General features: G+C 51.0%; 1 protein-coding gene across 1 annotated transcript in view; it reads left to right on the top strand.

The window, feature by feature from the left end:
- Nucleotides 1-3056: 3056 nt before the first annotated feature.
- The window catches only part of LOC144951446 (villin-1-like), a 66244-nt gene continuing 48604 nt past the window's right edge, over nt 3057-20696 (top strand). Inside the window, 1 exon segment of the mRNA XM_078881713.1 lies at nt 3057-3246. The gene's annotated coding sequence lies outside the window, so the exon portion shown is untranslated.

Here is a 20696-nt window from a genome sequence, read left to right as displayed (position 1 = left end):
TGTGGGTATCTGTGTGAGTCTGGGTCTCTGTGTGAGTCTGTGGGTCTCTGTGTGAGTCTGTGGGTCTCTGTGTGAGTCTGTGGGTCTCTGTGTGAGTCTGTGGGTCTCTGTGTGAGTCTATGGGTCTCTGTGTGAGTCTGTGGGTCTCTGTGTGAGTCTGTGGGTCTCTGTGTGAGTCTGTGGGTCTCTGTGTGAGTCTGGGTCTCTGTGTGAGTCTGTGGGTCTCTGTGTGAGTCTGTGGGTCTCTGTGTGAGTCTGTGGGTCTCTGTGTGAGTCTATGAGTCTCTGTGTGAGTCTATGGGTCTCTGTGTGAGTCTATGGGTCTCTGTGTGAGTCTATGAGTCTCTGTGTGAGTCTATGGGTCTCTGTGTGAGTCTATGGGTCTCTGGCGTGAGTCTGTGGGTGTCTGTGTGAGTCTATGGGTCTCTGGCGTGAGTCTGTGGGTGTCTGTGTGAGTCTATGGGTCTCTGGCGTGAGTCTATGGGTCTCTGTGTGAGTCTATTTGTCTCTGTGTGAGTCTATGGGTCTCAGTGTGAGTCTATGGGTCTCAGTGTGAGTAAATGGGTTTCCCTGTGAGTCTGTGTCTCTGTGTGAGTCGATGGGTCTTTATGTGAGTCTATGGGTGTCAGTGTGAGTCTATGGGTCTCTATGTGAGTCTATGGGTCTCTGTGAGAGTCTATGGGTCTCTATGTGAGTCTATGGGTCTCAGTGTGAGTTTGTGGGTCTCTATGTGAGTCTGTGGGTCTCTGTGTGAGTCTATGGGTCTCTATGTGAGCCTATGGGTCTCAGTGTGAGTCTATGGGTCTCAGTGTGAGTCTGGGTCTTAGTGTGAGTTTGGGTCTCTGTGTGAGTCTATGGGTCTCTATATGAGTATGTGGGTCTCTGTGTGAGTCTATGGGTCTCTGGCGTGAGTCTGTGGGTCTCTATATGAGTATGTGGGTCTCTGTGTGAGTCTATGGGTCTCTGGCGTGAGTCTGTGGGTCTCTGTGTGAGTCCGTGGGTCTCTGGCGTGAGTCTGTGGGTCTCTGTGTGAGTCTGTGGGTCTCTGGCGTGAGTCTGTGGGTATCTGTGTGAGTCTGGGTCTCTGTGTGAGTCTGTGGGTCTCTGTGTGAGTCTGTGGGTCTCTGGCGTGAGTCTGTGGGTATCTGTGTGAGTCTGGGTCTCTGTGTGAGTCTGTGGGTCTCTGTGTGAGTCTGTGGGTCTCTGTGTGAGTCTGTGGGTCTCTGTGTGAGTCTATGGGTCTCTGTGTGAGTCTGTGGGTCTCTGTGTGAGTCTGTGGGTCTCTGTGTGAGTCTATGGGTCTCTGTGTGAGTCTATTGGTCTCTGTGTGAGTCTATGGGTCTCTGTGTGAGTCTATGAGTCTCTGTGTGAGTCTATGGGTCTCTGTGTGAGTCTATGGGTCTCTGGCGTGAGTCTGTGGGTGTCTGTGTGAGTCTATGGGTCTCTGGCGTGAGTCTGTGGGTGTCTGTGTGAGTCTATGGGTCTCTGGCATGAGTCTATGGGTCTCTGTGTGAGTCTATGGGTCTCTGTGTGAGTCTATGGGTCTCAGTGTGAGTCTATGGGTCTCAGTGCGAGTCAATGGGTCTCCCTGTGAGTCTGTGTCTCTATGTGAGTCGATGGGTCTCTATGTGAGTCTATGGGTGTCAGTGTGAGTCTATGGGTCTCTATGTGATTCTATGGGTCTCTGTGTGAGTCTATGGGTCTCTATGTGAGTCTATGGGTCTCAGTGTGAGTTTGTGGGTCTCTGTGTGAGTCTGTGGGTGTCTGTGTGAGTCTATGGGTCTCTATGTGAGTCTATGGGTCTCAGTGTGAGTCTATGGGTCTCAGTGTGAGTCTGGGTCTTAGTGTGAGTTTGGGTCTCTGTGTGAGTCTATGGGTCTCTGTGTGAGTCTGTGGGTCTCTGTGCGAGTCTATGGGTCTCTGTGCGAGGCTATGGGTCTCTGTGTGAGTCTGGGTCTGTGTGCGAGTCTGTGGGTCTCTGTCTGAGTCTGTGGGTCTCTGTGTGAGTCTGTGGGTCTCTGTGTGAGTCTATGGGTCTCTGTGTGAATCTATGGGTCTCTGTGTGAGTCTATGGGTCTCTGTGTGAGTCTGTGTGTCTCTGTGTGAGTCTATGTGTCTCTGTGTGAGTCTATGTGTCTCTATGTGAGTCTATGTGTCTCTGTGTGAGTCTATGGGTCTCAGTGTGAGTCTATGGGTCTCTGTGTGAGTCTATGAGTCTCAGTGTGAGTCTATGGGTCTAAGTGTGAGTCTATGGGTCTCTGTGTGAGTCTATGGGTCTCTGTGTGAGTCTATGTGTCTCTATGTGAGTATATGTGTCTCTATGTGAGTCTATGGGTCTCTGTGAGTATATGGGTCTCTATGCGAGTCTGGGTCTCTGTGCGAGTCTATGGGTCTCTGTGCGAGTCTATGGGTCTCTGTGTCAATCTATGTGTCTCTGTGTGAGTCTATGGGTCTCTGTGAGTCTATGAGTTTCTGTGTGAGTCTATGGGTCTCTGTGTGAGTTTATGGGTCTCTGTGAGTCTATGGGTCTCTGTGTGAGTCTATGAGTCTCTGTGTGAGTCTATGGGTCTCTGTGTGAGTTTATGGGTCTCTGTGAGTCTATGAGTCTCTGTGTGAGTCTATGGGTCTCTGTGTGAGTTTATGGGTCTTTGTGAGTCTATGGGTCTCTGTGTGAGTCTATGGGTCTCTGTGTGATTCTATGGGTCTCTGTGTGAGTCTATGGGTCTCATTGTGAGTCTATGGGTCTCTGTGTGAGTCTATGGGTCTCTGTGTGAGTCTATGTGTCTCTATGTGAGTATATGTGTCTCTATGTGAGTCTATGGGTCTCAGTGTGAGTCTATGGGTCTCTGTGTGAGTCTATGGGTCTCTATGTGAGTCTATGTGTCTCTATGTGAGTATACGTGTCTCTATGTGAGTCTATGGGTCTCTGTGAGTCTATGTGTCTCTGTGCGAGTCTGTGGGTCTCTATGCGAGTCTGTGGGTCTCTATGTGAGTCTATGTGTCTCTGTGCGAGTCTGTGGGTCTCTATGCGAGTCTGTGGGTCTCTATGCGAGTCTATGGGTCTCTGTGCGAGTCTGTGGGTCTCTATGCGAGTCGATAGATCTCTGTGCTCTTGGTAGATGTTGATAGCAGCGATGTGGGGTGAATCATCGCTGCCCTGACGATGTTGATGTCTCCTCCTCTTGCGGCTCCGTGCGGGTGACCCGCCCGTTGAGTCGTTCTCTGCCCCACGCCGCATACTGCACGGTGAGTTTGTAATTTCCCATTTGTGCATCATCTTCATCGTCGTCGTCGTTGTCGTCATCATCGTCATCATAATCGTTATCATCATCATTGTCATCATCGTCATCGTCGTCATCGTCATCATCATCATCGTCGTCGTCATCATCATCATCGTCGTCATCATCATCGTCATCACCATCATCATCGTCATCACCATCATCATCGTCATCACCATCATTATCGTCATCACCATCATCATCGTCATCATCGTTCGTCATCGTCATCATCGTCATCATCGTCGTCGTCATCATCATTGTCGTCATCATCATCATCGTCGTCGTCATCATCATCATCACCATCATCGTCGTCATCGTCGTCATCATCACCGTCGTCATCATCGTCGTCATCACCATCATCGTCGTCATCACCATCATCATCACCATCATCATCGTCATCATCGTCGAGTGTCCGCATCAGCAGCTGCTGCTGCTGCCACGCTTCGTGCCGTGCACAATGCGGCTCAGGGTGTCGTGGTCCATGAGCTTCAGGGTGGAGATCGAAAAGCCAGGGCATCTTCTGCGTCATCGCGTCTCTCACGACGTGTGAACTCCATTCGGCTTCCCAAGCTGCGTCATCGTCATCATGGTGGACTTGCTGTGCTGCCCCCTCCCTTCCCTTACGTCTCGCACGAGGTGATCCCTTTCCCCGAGTTGGCAGCCAACCCTGAAGTGTCGCTGGGTTGGCATGAGCCCTGGTACTGATGGCCTTAATCTAAGTTGTCTTGTGGTTGTTGTTGTTGTTTGACTTGCATCCCACTGGGATATTTGCACAGGGTTGGTGTACGCTGATTTTTTCTGCAATAGTTTGCTGTCTTTTCTTGGATTTTCTGTTTGCACTCAGTCACATATTCACTTTAAGATGTTTTTTGTTCATGTTTTTGTTTTTTTGTTTGTTGCGGTTGCATCCGATTCAAGAGCCGAATGGCTCACAGGGCTATACCTCTTCTTGGTTCTTTCGGTAAAGTCACGTAGACGGGAAGTAATAAAATAATAAAAAAACAAAACGTAATAAAATAATATAATTCTCACGACGTTTCGGCCACAACGCAAGCAGCCGTCCTCAGGTGAAGAATGAAACACCACCAAGCTAGGAGCGTATATTTAAGCTGGGCTGGAGGGGGGGAGGTGCGAAGAAGAGCGCCATACCTAATAAATGAACTTTGAACTTTGCAAGAAATTATATTCGGGGGGGGGGGGGGGAGCAGCCCCTGTCCAATGATAACATTTTCACATTTTCTGAAATGTAGCCGCTACCACAAGCCACTTGCGGTCATACATAGTTGAGATCTGGAGAAGAACTGCTTCAAGGAAATCATTGGTAGCATTTGCCATCCCCGGTTGGTACCGATTAAGTCGTTTTTTTGGGCCAATAGTTCAACGGCAGCGTGGGTTCGTGTGTGCTTGCGGAGCGGTGGAGCAGCCAACACCAACGCCAGTGACGATGATCTGAACCGGTCCGGGGCCTCCCCTAGGTCGACTCAACCTCAAATGAGTACATGGTGCGATGTGTACACATCGCCACTGGGGAGACAAAGGCGGTCGTGTGCCGCGCCGGTCTTATTAAGTGCTACTGGCTAACAGCACTTGCCCCAACAGTCTGTTAAGGCTACACGGGGGAGCTTTGTCTCGCAGTGCAAGCCACGTGAAAGTTGTTTTGATTTGTTTTGCTGCAGCCGGCAGTTGTTTAGTGGCGCCTCTCTCTTGCCGGCCACGTGATGTTGTGGAGGCACGGCCGAGGTGGGTTAGTGGGTGAGTGGGTGGGTTAGTGGGTGAGTGGGTGGGTTAGTGGGTGAGTAGGTGGGTTAGTGGGTGAGTTAGTGGGTGAGTGAGTTAGTGAGTGGGTTAGTGGGTGAGTGGGTGGGTTAGTGGGTGAGTGGGTGGATGAGTGGGTGGGTTAGTGGGTGAGTGAGTGGGAGGATCAGTGGGTGGATGGATGAGTGAGTGGTTGGGTGGGAGGGCGAGTGGATGAGTGGGTGAGTTGGGTGGGAGGGTGAATGGGTGGGTGAGTGGATGGATGGGTGGGTGAGTGAGTGGGTGGGTGGGTGAGTGGGTGGGTGAGTGGATGGATGGGTGGGTGAGTGGGTGGGTGAGTGGTTGGGTGGGAGTGCGAGTGGGTGAGTGAGTGAGTGGATGTGTGTGGCACATAAATATTTTTAGGTATTTTTGGAGACTGCTTCACCGTGTTCTCTTAGTCATTCATGCCAGCATGAGGGTGTTTACAAGATTCCTGCGGACAGGGCCGCTTTAAGGCTCCTGCTGTGATTGCTCCAAGCAGCTGGGCGGTGGCGACGGTGGTAGTGGTGGTGGTGGCGTTGGCAGTGGTGGCGAAGGTTGCGGTGGTAGTGGTGGTGGTGGCGTTGGCAGTGGTGGCGAAGGTTGCGGTGGTAGTGGTGGTGGTGGCGTTGGCAGCGGTGGCGAAGGTTGCGGTGGTAGTGGTGGTGGTGGCGTTGGCAGTGGTGGCGAAGGTTGCGGTGGTAGTGGTGGTGGTGGCGTTGGCAGCGGTGGCGAAGGTTGCGGTGGTGGTAGTGGTGGTGGTGGCGTTGGCAGTGGTGGCGAAGGTTGCGGTGGTAGTGGTGGTGGTGGCGTTGGCAGCGGTGGCGAAGGTTGCGGTGGTGGTAGTGGTGGTGGTGGCGTTGGCAGTGGTGGCGAAGGTTGCGGTGGTAGTGGTGGTGGTGGCGTTGGCAGCGGTGGCGAAGGTTGCGGTGGTAGTGGTGGTGGTGGCGTTGGCAGTGGTGGCGAAGGTTGCGGTGGTAGTGGTGGTGGTGGCGTTGGCAGTGGTGGCGAAGGTTGCAGTGGTAGTGGTGGCGTTGGCAGTGGTGGCGAAGGTTGCGGTGGTAGTGGTGGTGGTGGCAGTGGTGGCGAAGGTTGCGGTGGTAGTGGTGGTGGTGGCGTTGGCAGGGGTGGCGAAGGTTGTGGTGGTAGTGGTGGTGGTGGCGTTGGCAGTGGTGGCGAAGGTTGCGGTGGTGGTGGTGGTGGTGGCGTTGGCAGGGGTGGCGAAGGTTGCGGTGGTAGTGGTGGTGGTGGCGTTGGCAGTGGTGGCGAAGGTTGCGGTGGTAGTGGTGGTGGTGGCAGTGGTGGCGAAGGTTGCGGTGGTAGTGGTGGTGGTGGCGTTGGCAGTGGTGGCGAAGGTTGCGGTGGTAGTGGTGGTGGTGGCAGTGGTGGCGAAGGTTGCGGTGGTAGTGGTGGTGGTGGCGTTGGCAGTGGTGGCGAAGGTTGCGGTGGTAGTGGTGGTGGTGGCGTTGGCTGTGGTAGCGAAGGTTGCGGTGGTAGTGGTGGTGGTGGCGTTGGCTGTGGTGGCGAAGGTTGCGGTGGTAGTGGTGTTTGCAGGGTTGGCGGATGCTGAAAGGAAGGGAGGAGGTGGAGGAGCAGAAGGAAGGGAGGTCGGCGGAGACACGGGTAAAGAAGAGAGGGAAGGAAAGGAGCGACAGGGATTGAGTTGAGACCCATGGATGGTGTCGAGGTTAGGACGGACGGATGGCAAAGTCGGGCAAGCGTCACCACATTCGTCACTGCAGCGCAGTGAGGCTGCTCAGCCAGAGCGTCTGGCACAACTCACGCGCAAGGTACATTAGAGTTTAACACGTGTGAGGCTTTCGCGACCAATATTATTCATAATCAACGTGTTTTGGGTGTTGGATCGCGTTATTTATAAATGTGTCGTAACCCTCCACCACCCGACACGGCCAATCAGCAAAAAAAAGTGTCACGTTGACAAAAGGCAAATAGTTCACTGCTTTAGCCCACCCGGTGTGTTGAAGCGTGAAACCACAACATTTACAATTTTTGAGTCGTAGTTGCGTGTTACTGTATCATTGCGCGTCACTGTATCATTGCGCGTCACTGTATCATTGCGCGTCACTGTATCATTGCGCGTCACTGTACCTTTCCGCATCACTGTATCACTGTACCGCTAAGCCACGGAGCTCAAGAAATTAGTTTGTCATCGACTGCTCACAAACCGCGTTATAACGGGCGGCTCGTCCCGCGTTATAACGGGCGAAGGTCGCTGTCGACGTTTTCCATCGACCCACCGCCCCAAACCACGACGACTGCCCCGCCGCTTTCAAGTAATCCAGGATAGGCTCGTGTCCTCGGCTGAAGGCCTATACGCGATTACTTGAATCCGGCGGCAAGTCACTCGACACGCCACGCGGGGTGTCAAACGACATCGGCATCGTCGTCAACAACAACAACAAGATGCATCATGGGACCTCCTTTGCCAGTACCAAAATATACTAATAGGGGTTTTTCCCCGAGCTCTCATTACTCTGGTAGTGCGTTGTCTTTGAACTGTGCGCCTTTTGGCGTCATCTGGTCGAACACCGTATGAGACTAGGCTCTAAAGAAAGCTGTCTCTGGTGTGGACCAATCAGTTTCAAAGACAATGCATACTTTATCAGAGTATTGTTTTTTGTTTGCATTTGACTGCAAGTATTGTGGTTAATGTAAGCATGATTCCTTGCAAAAAGGTGTCAGTTTTGTTTGCCAGATAAAAGGGTAAAAAAAACAATTATCAGATGGGAGATTAGTCCACGCTTTGCTGTAGCACCATCTCCTGGCCAAGCGGGGTACTGCACCTCTTCTTCGCCCACGGGAAGGGAGTTTAGCAGCCCATCTGTGTGTGATCCACCAATCCTCGCTGCTCCTGCTGCTGCTGCCTCCACGTTGCTGGATGAGAGGCGTGTTTCGATGCGATCCATCGACAATACGATACGGAGTAGCGTAATCCGATACTCATTGTATTCTGTGTGGATTAAATGACGTCACGCACCTGGGGGGTGGGGGGAGTCAGACATTTGTGACGATGTGTGACGATGGTGGGGGGGGGGGGGTGAGAAATGTGACGTCACGTCAAAACGCGCAACTTTAAATAAATATAGACAACACGTTCTGCTTAATTAAATAGACTTTTTAATAAATGTTTTCTTCTACAACATCAGAGTGCAGCGCCACATTAAATACGCACTACAATGACAATAGTTTAAAGCGATTTGAAGCATGTTTTATTTTGGGGGGGGGGGGGGGCATAGCTTTGTGACGTCATATTTGAGAGGGGGGGGGGGTCTGACTTTTTGTGACGTCGTGTGACGAAGAGGGGGGGGGGGGGTCAAAAAATCGTCCAAAATCGCGTGACGTCATTTATGGACGGACCCTTATCTTATTCAAACTATTTTTTTATTTTACCAGGCAAGGCCCACTGAGCTTTGTAGTTCTTTTTCAGAGGCGACCTGGTCACAAATGATAGCTCAGCGAAGGGGTTTATCATCATCGTCATCATCGTGTGGAAATTTATAGCGGCCAAATACTCTAAACGCGTGATGTTCATTCTTAAATGTAGAGGGAAAAACCGGAGAGAAAATCCACGCGGCCACGGGGAGAGAGAGACACGCAAACTCCAAATATACAGCAGCAGGCGTCAGGGTCGGGATCGAACCCATGACCTCCTGCATACCAGGCGAGGTAGTTAACATCTCCTAGCCACCGTGATGATGATGAGAGAGACACGCAAACTCCAAATACACAGCAGACGTCAGGGTCGGGATCGAACCCATGACCTCCTGTAGACCAGGCGAGGTAGTTAACATCTCCTAGCCACCGTGATGATGATGATGAGAGAGACACGCAAACTCCAAATACACAGCAGACGTCAGGGTCGGGATCGAACCCATGACCTCCTGCATACCAGGCGAGGTAGTTAACATCTCCTAGCCACCGCGATATAAAACGACACCAACAATTCTAAAGGTAAATTCGAGACATTTCCCTCCACCCCCACCCCAGAGCCATCGCGAGAAGCCCTCAATGTAACCATGGGGTCCGCGTTATTATGATGACGACGACTACTAACTACTACCACGACGTGTTTACCTGTTTGCACCGTCCGTATCACATTCAAAATAAACAATAAGGTTACCTCGCCATGTAAGGCATTGGGCACGTAGTGTGCTTCGAGTGATCCCCCCCCCACACACACTTCCCCATCCTATGCCCCCCCCCTTCCCTCCCCATATCAAATGTTCGATCGGCATGGTAACAGCGGTGGTTATGCTTGGGCACGTTTCGTGAAGCTGCTGATGCGTCATGCAAACGCATTTCTTTACAACTGCGTTTCTGTGTGTTCAGTTTGTTGTCCTGTCCCCCGGACCTCCCGATCAGCACGGTTGGCTACGTACGGTGCGAAAGAAGTTCAGCGTACACATGAGTGTTGGTCTCTGTGGGTCTCTGTGGGCATCTGTGTGGTTTTATTTATGAGTGTCTGGATCTTTGCCGGCGTCGATATGTCTCTGCTGATATATTAGGAAGCCACTGGAGCTAAGCACTTTTAAAATCATCGTCGAGATTGTCAACTTATTTCTGTAGAAGTGATGTGTGTGTGAGTGAGTTGTCCACCCCTGCACCTCCCCACTGGGGTTGGCGTTAGAAAAGAAATCCGTAGAAGCTCAACTCATTTGCAATATCGCGATGATTATTGTTGGCGATGATGGTGGTGGCGATGGTGATGATGGTGGTGGTGATGATAATGCTGTGGTATTGATAGTGATGATGATGGTGGTGATGATGATAGTGATAATGATGATGGTGGTGGCGATGATGGTGATGATAGTAATAATGATGATGATGGTGGTGATAATGATGATGCTGGTGGTGATGATAGTGATAATGATGATGGTGGTGGCGATGATGGTGATGATAGTGATAATGAAAGTAATAGTGGTGGTGATGATAGTGATGATGATGGTGGTGGTGATGATGATAGTGATAAGGATGATGGTGATGATGATGGTGGTGGTGGTGGTGGTGGCATGATGATGATGGTGGTGGTGGTGGCATGATGATGATGGTGGTGGTGGTGGCATGATGATGATGGTGGTGGTGGCATGATGATGATGATGGTGGTGGTGGTGGTGGCATGATGATGATGGTGGTGGTGGTGGCATGATGATGATGGTGGTGGTGGTGGCATGATGATGATGATGGTGGTGGTGGCATGATGATGATGATGATGGTGGTGGTGGTGGTAGTGGCATGATGATGATGGTGGTGGTGGTGGCATGATGATGATGGTGGTGGTGGTGGTGGTGGTGGCATGATGATGATGGTGGTGGTGGTGGCATGATGATGATGATGATGATGGTGGTGGCATGATGATGGTGGTGGTGGTGGTGGCATGATGATGGTGGTGGTGGTGGCATGATGATGATGATGATGGTGGTGGAATGATAATGATGGTGGTGGTGGTGGCATGATGATGATGGTGGTGGTGGCGATGATGGTGATGATAGTAATAATGATAGTGATGATGATGATGGCGGTGGTAGTGGCATGACGATGATGATTTCAGAAACGTCGTCTATTGAGCACGTCTGCCAATAGGTGTCTCTAAAGATCAATCGCAAAGTAACCAATTACCCCAGTGGGCAGCGCTGGATAGAGCTCGCAATGTGGGTGCTCCCATCACGCTTTCCTTCCCCCGCACCTCCGATTAGCACGCTTGGCTACGTACGGTGCGAAAGAAGTTCAACACACATACATAGACTCACGCAGAGATCCATAGACCCACACAGGGATCCATACACATAAACCCACAGACTCACACAGATCCATAGACTCACACAGAAACACAGACTCACAGAGACTCATAGACTCACACAGAGACCCATAGTATGTTGTCTTTCCCCACACCTCCAATTAGCACGGTTGGCTACGTACGGCGCGAAAGAAGTTCAACATACGTCCAAGACATCTGAACAGCGTGAAGGAGGAGGCCTGAAAACCCCCCAGTGTCTCTCCAGTAGAGGCCTCATCCGCCTGCAGTGCCGTGAGCAATGGGAATTTCAGGGGCTGCACCTTCAGCCACGCAAACGCACTGGAATGAATGCTACGCGTCGCCACGAACCAATGCTAATTTCGCACGAGACAACGGCACATCAAATGCAAGACATAGCTTACATTTGTGAAGCGCATTTCGTGCGAGAGTCAAAATGTGCCGCCGCGTACGGGAAGCAGCGGAAATCAGACGGAGCAGTGCCGGATTAAGCTGAGTGCGAGGCCTGTAGCATGTGATGTTGTAAAGAGGCCCTAAATACAAAAAAAAACAAAAAAATAAAAACACGTAAATATTAAAACACACATTTTTTTACTTGCATAGTACATTAATTGTATTTTTTCATTTGCTATACAGCCAGATAATAACGACACATCGCAAACCTTAAACACCCGGTCGTTCATAAAAGTCGAAGGCGGTATAGTACTATAGTAATAGAGCAAGTGCAGAATCACTGAACCTTGAATTGATAGCTTGAAAGCATTTTGCGCGGGGCCCTTGCAAGTGCGGGGCCCGTAGCTACTACACGTGTAGTAGCTGCTACATGTGTAGTAGTAGCTACTACTACACATGTAGTAGCCACTACATATGTAGCTACTTGTGCTACTAGGATAATCCGGCACTGAGACAGATCCAGCAGCGGTAAACCACCAACGCTATGGTGGGGACAGAGGGCATTTTTAAAGAAATTAGTTTTCAGGAAGACATTTAGATAGCTCGATGGATTATACTGGTAGGAACCTCCTGGTTACACCAGCCCACAGGGGATTATTGTGTCCGTCGTGCAGGGAGGGGCTGGGTGGGGAGGGTGGGGCTGGGTGGGGCAGGGAGGGTGGGGAGGGGCTGGGTGGGGAGGGGCTGGGTGGGGAGGCTGGCGAGGGGCTGGGTGGGGACGGTGGGGAGGGGCTGGGTGGGGAGGGTGGGGCTGGGTGGGGGGTGGGAGGGTGGGCCTGGGTGGGGAGGGGCTGGTCACCCCGTGGTGCCCTTATAAAACTCAACGTTTAACCTACTCACGCCGGCTTGTGCCCGCCCTCACAGTCGGGCATATTTGCGGAATACACCACGCCGCCGTTGACCCTGGCCATTGACCGAGCAACCCGACGTTCCTACCAACTCCCTCCGCAGGAATGTGTTGTGGGTAAATTTTTTTACAAATTATTTTTATTTAAAAAAATTGTAATAAAAATGATGTATTTATTTATTTTTGGGTTGTTTTTTGTTTTCTATCTACATGACTTTACCGAAAGAACCAAGAGCATGAATAAAACTTACTTTGTTTCATCAAAGCCTATGCATTTATTAACATTGTACACATTTTATTTTTTTACGATTGAGAACGCGAGGGGTGTGGGGGGGAGGGTGCAAGGCTGCGGGTAAAGGTTTAAGAACCACCCGTTTATAGTCTCAATTCAAATAAAGGGCGACGTTTAAAGTGCGCTTGAAGTAAATGTGACATCGTCCGCGAAGGTGCCTGTCGCGATGTGGGGGGGGTGGTGGTGAATTAAATCAACAACGACCCTCGGCCACGTACGAGTGAAGTATGACCATGTAGGGGAGGGGGGAGGATGTTTTATTGTCGTTGTTGTTGTTTCTTCCGTGGTACGGGCGCGTCCCCAATTTGTCAGAGATACAGACACGGAGAGAGAGAGGTGTCGTTGATGCTTCTGTAAATATGAACAGCGGGGTAATTGCACACACACACAGGACAGAGACAGAGAGAGAGAGGAGGGGGGGAAGGGTAGATAATTATAGACGCTCGCTCTTCTTTTCTGTTCAAAGCGAAACATTTTGCGTCCGTGCAAACTCATTATGCGTCGTCAAGGAACATCACAGGAACACGACGGCAACACAACGGAACGTGGATGCCACTCGACAGTTTTATGGCGTGATCAGGGGGGGGGGTGGTTTGAGGGGGGGGGGGCAAAGCTGCGGCTAGCAGAGTTCGCGTGCTTGGCTCTTTAAGGTGCCGCTTAGTGACGGATATTTACACTGGTAGGAACCACCTGGTTCCACCAGCCCACAGGGGATTATTGTGTCCGTCCGTCCGTCGTGCATCCAAAAATGGGAGCGGTCAGGCTGGGTGGAGAGGGGAAGGTGGGGAGGGGCTGGGAGGGGTGGGGTGGGGCTGGGTGGGGAGGGTGGGGCTGGGTGGGGGGTGGGAGGGGTGGGGCTGGGTGGGGAGGGGCTGGGTGGGGAGGGTGGGGCTGGGTGGGAGGGGTGGGGCTGGGTGGGGAGGGGCTGCTCACCCCGTGGTGCCCTTATAAAACTCAACGTCTAACCTACTCACGCCGGCTTATGCCCGCCCTCACAGTCGGGCATATTTGCGGAATACACCACGCCGCCGTTGACCCTGGCCATTGACCGAGCAACCCGACGTTCCTACCAGCTCCCTCCGCAGGAATGTGTTTAAGTGACCCATCACCGCCGTCTCGTATTCAAAGACAAAGATCCCCCGTATAGCCTGTAACAGACTGTTGGGGCAAGTGCTGTTAGCGAGCACCTATGAAGGCCGGCACGGCACACGAAGGGGGTGGGTGGCCAGCACCACGCCCGGCCGCCTTTGTCTCCCCAGCGGCGATGTTTACTCACCGCACCAGGTGCTCATTTGAGGCGATACAGACACACACGCAGACACACACACGCAGACACACACGCAGACACACACACGCACACACGTATACACACGCATACACGCAGACACACACACACGCACACACGCACACACACGAACACACGTAGACCATAGGTGGGACAAAGTCATTGTTATGCAAGTCCAAGTCGAGTCGCAAGTCATCAAATTCATGACTCGAGTCTGACTCGAGTCCAAGTCACATGACTCGAGTCCACATCTCATAGGTGGGACAAAGTCATTGTTATGCAAGTCCAAGTCGAGTCGCAAGTCATCAAATTCATGACTCGAGTCTGACTCGAGTCCAAGTCACATGACTCGAGTCCACATCTCAGAGGTGGGACAAAGTCATTGTTATGCAAGTCCAAGTCGAGTCGCAAGTCATCAAATTCATGACTCGAGTCTGACTCGAGTCCAAGTCACATGACTCGAGTCCACACCTCTGACGTAGACACAAACACGCAGACACACACACGTAGACACACACACAGACACACACACGCAGACACACACGCAGACACACACACGCAGACACACACGCAGACACACACGCACACACGCATACACGCAGACACACAACCACGCAGACACACACACACACGCACACACGCACACACACACACACGCACACACACACACACGCACACACACGAACACACGTAGACACACACACACGCACACACGCACACACACACACACGCAGACACACACACACACGCACACACACGAACACACGTAGACACACACACACGCACACACGCACACACACACACACGCAGACACACACACACACGCACACACACGAACACACGTAGACACACACACACGCAGACACACACACACGCACACACGCACACACACGAACACACGTAGACACACACACGCAGACACACACACGTAGACACACACACAGACACACGCACAAGAAGCCAATTTCTGCTGAATAGGTGACGTCACCGGGTGAGAGTGAGCGTGTCGTGTGACGTCATGTCACGGCACACCTTGAACCTCGCCTTGCCCCTACATGGACACGTTTCCAATACGCGAAGCGCCCATTGGCTACTTACGGGGAGGAGGAGGAGAGGGGGGGGGGTGACGTCACCACGGCGTTTGTGCCAGGCTAGGTGCACGTGATATTGTTTTACAGCTCAGCCAGTGCTTGTCAATCCACAGCTGGATGAGGATCTCCCACCCACCGACCCCTGCTCTGTTTGACCATATTTCGATTTAAAGCTTTCGTGACTGCAGGGATTCATCTTCTTGGTTCTTTCGGTAAAGTCACGTAGAAGGGTAGAAGGGAAGTAATATGACTTTGAAACCCTCCCGCCCACCTCCTACGCATTTCCCATGAATATGCTAAATTCCTCTTGATATGCACATTCTTTTGTTAAGGCGCTCTTCTTCTTCCACCTCCAACTCAGCTTATATATAAGCTCCAAGCTTGGCAGTGTCTCATTCTTCACCTGAAGACAGCTGGTCAGCTACGGGTTGGTGAAGGTGGAGAGAAAGTCGGACAATGGATTTTACGGCACGGTCCCTCTACTGCCCACGAAGCCTATAGCACCTGGGACGGTCGCCTGATCCACGTTTGGCTTTGTGTGAGGTCAACTGGTCGCGTTTGTGCCAATATCATTTCTCGCCCGAGCCCCTCCACCACGCGACCGTGTGGTGACGCTTACGAAGATTAGTAGTATTGGTACTGATAAAAAAAAAACAATGACAAAAAATGTGTGCCCAATAAAAGCGACCTCGACATTTTGCTGACTTTTCGCGACTATTTTTTTCTGCAATATTTTGCTGTCTTTTCTAGGATTTTCTGTTTGCACTTAGTCACATAGTCACTTTAAGACGTTTTTTTGTTCATGTTTTTGTTTTTTTGTTTGTTGCGGTTGCACCCGATTCAAGAGCCGAATGGCTCACAGGGCTACACCTAATCAATGAACTTGAACTGAATTCCATACCGTGTCAACCCGTCACCGCTTACCCCCAATTCTTGTACGGGGAGATTGCGTTTTCAGGTCCATACGGCGTAGAGCCGTTTCAATGTGGTGAGTGTACTAGTGGTGAGTGTAGTAGTGGTGAGTGTAGCAGTGGTGAGTGTACTGGTGGTGAGTGTGCTAGCGGTGAGTGTAGTAGTGGTGAGTGTGCTAGTGGTGAGTGTACTAGCGGTGAGTGTAGTAGTGGTGAGTGTGCTAGTGGTGAGTGTACTAGCGGTGAGTGTAGTAGTGGTGAGTGTAGTAGTGGTGAGTGTACTAGTGATGAGTGTACTAGTGGTGAGTGTAGTAGTGGTGAGTGTGCTAGTGGTGAGTGTACTAGCGGTGAGTGTACTAGTGATGAGTGTAGTAGTGGTGAGTGTAGTAGTGGTGAGTGTGCTAGTGATGAGTGTACTAGTGGTGAGTGTAGTAGTGGTGAGTGTAGTAGTGGTGAGTGTACTGGTGGTGAGTGTAGTGGTGGTGAGTGTGTTAGTGGTGAGTGTAGTGGTGGTGAGTGTAGTAGTGGTGAGTGTAGTGGTGGTGAGTTTACTGCTAGTGAGTGTAGTGGTGGTGAGTGTGCTAGTGGTGAGTGTAGTGGTGGTGAGTGTAGTGGTGGTGAGTGTAGTAGTGGTGAGTGTACTGGTGGTGAGTGTACTAGTGATGAGTGTAGTAGTGGTGAGTGTACTAGTGGTGAGTGTAGTAGTGGTGAGTGTGCTAGTGGTGAGTGTACTAGCGGTGAGTGTAGTAGTGGTGAGTGTAGTAGTGGTGAGTGTACTGGTGGTGAGTGTAGTGGTGGTGAGTGTGCTAGTGGTGAGTGTAGTGGTGGTGAGTGTAGTAGTGGTGAGTGTAGTGGTGGTGAGTTTACTGCTAGTGAGTGTAGTGGTGGTGAGTGTGCTAGTGGTGAGTGTAGTGGTGGTGAGTGTAGTGGTGGTGAGTGTACTAGTGGTGAGTGTACTAGTGGTGAGTGTGCTAGTGGTGAGTGTACTGGTGGTGAGTGTACTAGTGATGAGTGTACTAGTGGTGAGTGTACTAGTGGTGAGTGTACTAGTGGTGAGTGTGCTAGTGGTGAGTGTACTAGCGGTGAGTGTAGTAGTGGTGAGTGTAGTAGTGGTGAGTGTAGTGGTGGTGAGTGTAGTGGTGGTGAGTGTGCTAGTGGTGAGTGTGCTAGTGGTGAGTGTAGTGGTGGTGAGTGTAGTAGTGAGTGTAATAGTGGTGAGTGTAGTGGTGGTGAGTGTAGTAGTGAGTGTAGTAGTGGTGAGTGTACTAGTGGTGAGTGTAGTGGTGGTGAGTGTGCTAGTGGTGAGTGTAGTGGTGGTGAGTGTAGTAGTGAGTGTACTAGTAGTGAGTGTAGTGTTGGTGAGTGTAGTAGTGAGTGTACTAGTGGTGAGTGTAGTGGTGGTGAGTGTAGTAGTGAGTGTACTAGTGGTGAGTGTAGTGGTGGTGAGTGTGCTAGTGGTGAGTGTAGTGGTGGTGAGTGTAGTAGTGAGTGTAATAGTGGTGAGTGTAGTAGTGAGTGTACTAGTGGTGAGTGTAGTGGTGGTGAGTGTAGTGGTGGTGAGTGTGCTAGTGGTGAGTGTAGTGGTGGTGAGTGTAGTAGTGAATGTACTAGTGGTGAGTGTAGTGGTGGTGAGTGTAGTGGTGAGTGTACTAGTAGTGAGTGTAGTGGTGGTGAGTGTAGTAGTGAGTCTACTAGTGGTGAGTGTAGTAGTGAGTGTACTAGTGGTGAGTGTAGTGGTGGTGAGTGTAGTGGTGGTGAGTGTGCTAGTGGTGAGTGTAGTGGTGGTGAGTGTAGTAGTGAGTGTACTAGTGGTGAGTGTAGTAGTGGTGAGTGTAGTAGTGAGTGTACTAGTGGTGAGTGTAGTGGTGGTGAGTGTAGTAGTGAGTGTAGTAGTGGTGAGTGTAGTAGTGAGTGTAGTGGTGGTGAGTGTAGTAGTGAGTGTAGTGGTGGTGAGTGTAGTAGTGAGTGTACTAGTGGTGAGTGTAGTAGTGAGTGTACTAGTGGTGAGTGTAGTGGTGGTGAGTGTAGTAGTGAGTGTAGTAGTGGTGAGTGTAGTAGTGAGTGTAGTGGTGGTGAGTGTAGTAGTGAGTGTAGTGGTGGTGAGTGTAGTAGTGAGTGTAGTGGTGGTGAGTGTAGTGGTGGTGAGTGTAGTAGTGAGTGTAGTAGTGGTGAGTGTAGTAGTGAGTGTAGTAGTGGTGAGTGTAGTAGTGAGTGTAGTGGTGGTGAGTGTAGTAGTGAGTGTAGTGGTGGTGAGTGTAGTAGTGAGTGTAGTGGTGGTGAGTGTAGTAGTGAGTGTAGTGGTGGTGAGTGTAGTAGTGAGTGTACTAGTGGTGAGTGTAGTAGTGAGTGTACTAGTGGTGAGTGTAGTGGCGAGTGTAGTAGTGGTGAGTGTAGTGGTGGTGAGTGTAGTAGTGAGTGTAGTGGTGAGTGTAGTGGTGAGTGTACTAGTGGTGAGTGTACTAGTGGTGAGTGTAGTAGTGAGTGTAGTAGTGAGTGTAGTAGTGGTGAGTGTACTAGTGAGTGTACTAGTGGTGAGTGTAGTAGTGAGTGTAGTAGTGAGTGTACTAGTGGTGAGTGTACTAGTGGTGAGTGTAGTGGCGAGTGTAGTAGTGGTGAGTGTAGTGGTGGTGAGTGTAGTAGTGAGTGTAGTAGTGAGTGTAGTGGTGAGTGTACTAGTAGTGAGTGTACTAGTGGTGAGTGTAGTAGTGAGTGTACTAGTGGTGAGTGTAGTAGTGAGTGTAGTAGTGAGTGTAGTAGTGGTGAGTGTAGTAGTGGTGAGTGTACTAGTGGTGAGTGTACTAGTGAGTGTAGTAGTGAGTGTAGTAGTGAGTGTAGTAGTGGTGAGTGTACTAGTGGTGAGTGTAGTAGTGAGTGTAGTAGTGAGTGTAGTAGTGGTGAGTGTACTAGTGGTGAGTGTAGTAGTGAGTGTAGTAGTGAGTGTAGTAGTGGTGAGTGTACTAGTGGTGAGTGTAGTAGTGAGTGTAGTAGTGAGTGTAGTAGTAGTGAGTGTACTAGTGGTGAGTGTAGTAGTGAGTGTAGTAGTGAGTGTAGTAGTGGTGAGTGTACTAGTGGTGAGTGTACTAGTGGTGAGTGTAGTAGTGAGTGTAGTAGTGAGTGTAGTGGTGAGTGTACTAGTGGTGAGTGTACTAGTGGTGAGTGTACTAGTGGTGAGTGTAGTAGTGAGTGTAGTAGTGAGTGTACTAGTGGTGAGTGTCTATTTGTTGTGTTTCTCCCTTGTGCTGGGGCGTTGTAGGATGAACGTTGAGATTTCTAAGGGCACAGGGTTACCAATAAGGTCTGAATTTAGGCACTGATAAGGGATTGACAGGTATGGGGCGGTTCATAAATGACGTCACGCACCTAGGGGGGGGGGTCAGACATTTGTGACGATGTGTGACGAGGGGGGGGGGCGTTTGAGAAATGTGACGTCACATCAAAATGCGCAACTTTGAATAAATATAGACAACACGTTCTACTTAATTAAATTGACTTTTTAATAAATGTTTCTCCTACAACATCAGAGTGCAGCGGCACATTAGATACGCACTACAATGACAATAGTTTAAAGCGATTTGAAGCATGTTAAAAAAATTGGGGGGGGGGGGGGGATTGGGATCGAACCCACGACCTCCTGCAGACCAGGCGAGGTAGTCAACATCTCCTAGCCACCGTGATGATGAGAGAGAGAGAGACACGCAAACTCCAAATATACAGCAGCAGGCGTCAGGGTCAGGATCGAACCCACGACCTCCTGGATACCAGGCGAGGTATTCAACATCTCCTAGCCACCGTGATGATGATGAGAGAGAGAGAGACACGCAAACTGCAAATATACAGCAGGCGTCAGGGTCGGAATCGAACCCACGATCTCCTGCATACCAGGTAAGATAGTTAACATCTCCTAGCTACCGTGATGATGATGAGAGAGAGACGCAAACTCCAAATATACAGCAGGCATCAGGGGTCGGGATCGAACCCACGACCTCCTGGAGACCAGGCGAGGGAGTAAACATCTCCTAGCCACCTTGATGATGATGAGAGTGAGAGAGACACGCACACTCCAAATATACAGCAGGCGTCAGGGTCGGGATCGAACCCACGACCTCCTGCATACCAGGTAAGATAGTTAACATCTCCTAGCCACCGTGATGATGATGAGAGAGAGAGACACGCAAACTCCAAATATACAGCAGCAGGCATCAGGGTTCGGGATCGAACCCACGACCTCCTGTACACCAGGCGAGCTAGTTAACATCTCCTAGCCACCTGGCCGTCAATCCCTTATAAGGTCGCGGTGAAGCCATTCGCATAGATCGAGGTCGGGGGGGGTGGGGGGGCGGGAGAACCTCCGCACGCGACTCCAATTTGGGCAAATGAACGGACATCGAAACTCGAGCTTCGCTGTCGAACGGTGCGACAACGTTGGCTGCTCGTCTTCGTGCAAATCCGCGTTCATTCTTTCAGGGGTGGGGGACGTGGGGGATGGCTTTGGCACACCGGAGCAAACATTTGCTCAATGTGTCCTGCGTGGTGGTCACGAAGCAGCCCCCGTGACGCCCTCGTGCACACGAGAGGGCGCTGACACGAGAGGACGGGCGCGTGCTGGCGATCTGTCTAGCGATGATCACGAATGATTATAATGATTACGATGCATCATCGTCATCATCGCCGTCGCCACCGACGCGCGCGCGCGCGTGTGTGTGTGTGTACCCAGGGAAGTCTCTCGCGCGAGTTTCGAGGGTACGCTTGTTTCATCGGTGTGTTTTACTCAGGTGTGGTCACCCCGCGTGTGTCACTGACTGTGAAACAGCCAGCGATACGGCTGGTGACACAGCTGGTGACACAGCCAGCGATACAGCTGGTGACACAGCTGGTGACACAACCAGCGATGCAGCTGATGACACAGCTGGTGATACAGCTGGTGATACAGCTGGTGACACAGCCAGCAATACAGCTGGTGACACAGCTGGTGACACAACCAGCGATGCAG

The sequence above is a fragment of the Lampetra fluviatilis genome, chromosome 62 (genome assembly GCF_964198595.1).
Source record: "Lampetra fluviatilis chromosome 62, kcLamFluv1.1, whole genome shotgun sequence".
Lineage (NCBI taxonomy): Eukaryota > Metazoa > Chordata > Hyperoartia > Petromyzontiformes > Petromyzontidae > Lampetra > Lampetra fluviatilis.
Note: the sequence above shows the minus strand (reverse complement) of the source record. Positions and strands in the feature narration are given on the sequence as shown.